This window comes from Acanthisitta chloris, unplaced genomic scaffold (assembly GCF_000695815.1).
Source record: "Acanthisitta chloris isolate BGI_N310 unplaced genomic scaffold, ASM69581v1 scaffold21258, whole genome shotgun sequence".
Classification (NCBI taxonomy): Eukaryota; Metazoa; Chordata; class Aves; order Passeriformes; family Acanthisittidae; genus Acanthisitta; species Acanthisitta chloris.
The window spans coordinates 119,666-122,119 of NW_008686789.1; the positions used below are offsets into that span (position 1 = coordinate 119,666).

The 2,454-nt window shown below is 39.2% G+C and overlaps 1 protein-coding gene across 1 annotated transcript in view; it reads left to right on the plus strand.

Moving 5' to 3' along the window:
• LOC103807600 (microtubule-associated serine/threonine-protein kinase 2-like) overlaps positions 1–2,454 on the plus strand; it is a 98,614-nt gene that overhangs the window by 62,209 nt on the left and 33,951 nt on the right.

The following is a 2,454-nucleotide window of genomic DNA, read 5'->3' on the forward strand; positions in this document are numbered from 1 at the left end:
AAAATGCTTTATCAAACAACACAGTTGCTTTATCAAACAACACAGTTGTTTGATTAAAAAGCTTTGTGAGAGCTGCAGAATCTTCCTTGTATCAGCTAAATTTTTTGGCTACCCCATTTATGAGTGTGGCTATAATTTTCCTGGTATTTGTTATGCATGAGAGAAAAATGACTCATGTTTGGATTTGTGGTGTTCTGCTTGTATGGGAAATGCAGTTTGGTCAGACCAAGAGAGGTAGGGAGTATCTTTTGGGGGCCTTTATGTTTGTCTGCCTATGGGATATCAATAACCACTTGTGAATGCCTGTGGGTCCCCCTTGTGTCTCTGGAGCCTGGAAGGGAGAGTGTTTGCACATGTCAGCTGTGAAATAGGGGTTCAGGTTTTGAAGCTGGAAAGGTTTCGTTATGACTGGATGTGCATGCTCAGCAAAATCACTTACATTTCAGAGGTGCAAGGAGACTACAGTGTGTTTTACTGCTTCTGGGAGCAGATCCTTGGAGCCTGAAATTGTCCCTATCCCAGACTTTTCTTATCTGTGTGTGGACTGTGACTTCTCCTACCGCAAGGAATTCAGAGAGTCATAAATTGGAGCTGGGCACTTCCAGTCTGCATTTTCAGTCCTGTCTTCTGCCTGAAGAGGTTAATCAGGGTCTCAAAGGAGGTGTGGGTCAGATAAATCTGCTTTTTCCTCTACTCCCCCTCCCTCAGAACAAATCCTCAAAACACACTTCTTAAATGTCCTTTTCCCCTTGATCCTGTAGGCATTACACTGCTGCGCTGAAGCACAGGGAAAAGTGACATTGAACTGTTATTAGAAAAGATACAGTGGTCATCTCTGAGCTTGTTCAAGAATTGACATTTGGGGCTTTCTTTGACTTCTTCCTCCTTAACATCTTCTGCAGAGCAGGGGTGAGAGAAGGGTCAGCTCTTAGGTTTAATTGATTTACTTAGGAGGTAAGGTGTACTAGAAGTGATTAAAAGGAATGTTTAGAGAGACAAGGGAGGCAGAACAGGCTGGGAAGGAAGAGGACAAAGACATCAAAGACAGCAGACGACTGCCAAAGGCTTCATTCCACAACTTTCTCATTTGGTTTTTTCTGTCCTGTCATAGTTCCTTGGCTTATCTTTCATATTTTAATATTTAAAAGCTACTTGTTTGCTTGCTAGTCTGTGTTTTGCCCTTCAGACTGCATTCTACAAGGAAATCATTGGGACATATTAGTTGAAATATGTAGGAATTAGTGATACTATTTCTTTTGAATGACTCACCTGAAATATAGAAGTTTGGAGGCAAGTTTAGACTGTTCCAAATTTGATGACAGGGTTTAACCTCTGCTTAGCTTTAAGGTATCACGGAGTTACATACTACATAAATAGGACCAATTGGAAGGTCATCCAAAAAGCTCTTTGACTTGGGCAGTTGTGTGGTCTGTGCAGTGGGATATGTAGTACATATGGTACATTTTTATAACATATTGAAAGATTGTTGAACATATTGAAATTATTGTTGAATAATGAGGTCAGCAAGTGGCAGGAATACCCACAGATTTTCATACAGTTTTACTGCAAAAGAATGGATTCTCCTGAAATTCTAGAATTCTTTTTAAAGTATTGATTCCGACACCTGGTAACAAACTGAACTTCCACAGCATTTCAACCCACAGAAAGGCAACTTGGTTTAATATGTTGCAGTTTGAGTCTACTTGATATTGTAAGAATGTAAAACAGAGTAATTGGGTATGCAAATAATGAGCTGTTTAAATATACCAAACCAGAAAGCTTTTGGAAGATTTTAGATCCTGGCTTTTGTAATAACATAACAAATCTCATTAGTTATGGCAAATGAGATCTTTTCCCTCGTTTGGAGTGTGAAATACTGTCTTTTAGCCAGAAAAACTTACTGCATCACTGAAATTATCATGAGGTAGAAATGGATTTAAGAGATTTTCTTTATTTTGGAAAACGTGAGCTTGAATGTTACACTTCACACTCAAAGTAGAAGTATTGAAAAATAAGATAAAGCATGTATATAAAAAAGAATGTGTGACATTCAGTTCTTTGTCTGTTAGCATGGGGTAGAAGATGGGCTGGGACCTCAAGTTACTGAGGAACCAAAGGTTATAGTCAGTTATTACTTGGTTGAAGTGATGAGGTAAAAGTAGCCAAAAGAAGCCTAATTACTGTTGTGTAGGTGTAGCCAGTTGGTCAGGAAGGTGAAGCATTACAGGTGTTTCTGTGCATGGAACAAAAGAAACGGGAGGTATGAACACTGTACTGCAGTGACTGATGCTGCACATTGGCAGATAGATATTCTGATTGGGATTGCTTTCTTAATAGGAACCTGAGTGTAAATATATTGGTTCGTGCCTTTGCAGGTCTATTGTTTTGGTTTCCATCAGTATATTAGCTCAATTACAGTGTTGTGACTTGCATATCCCAGTTATTGGTCCTGCT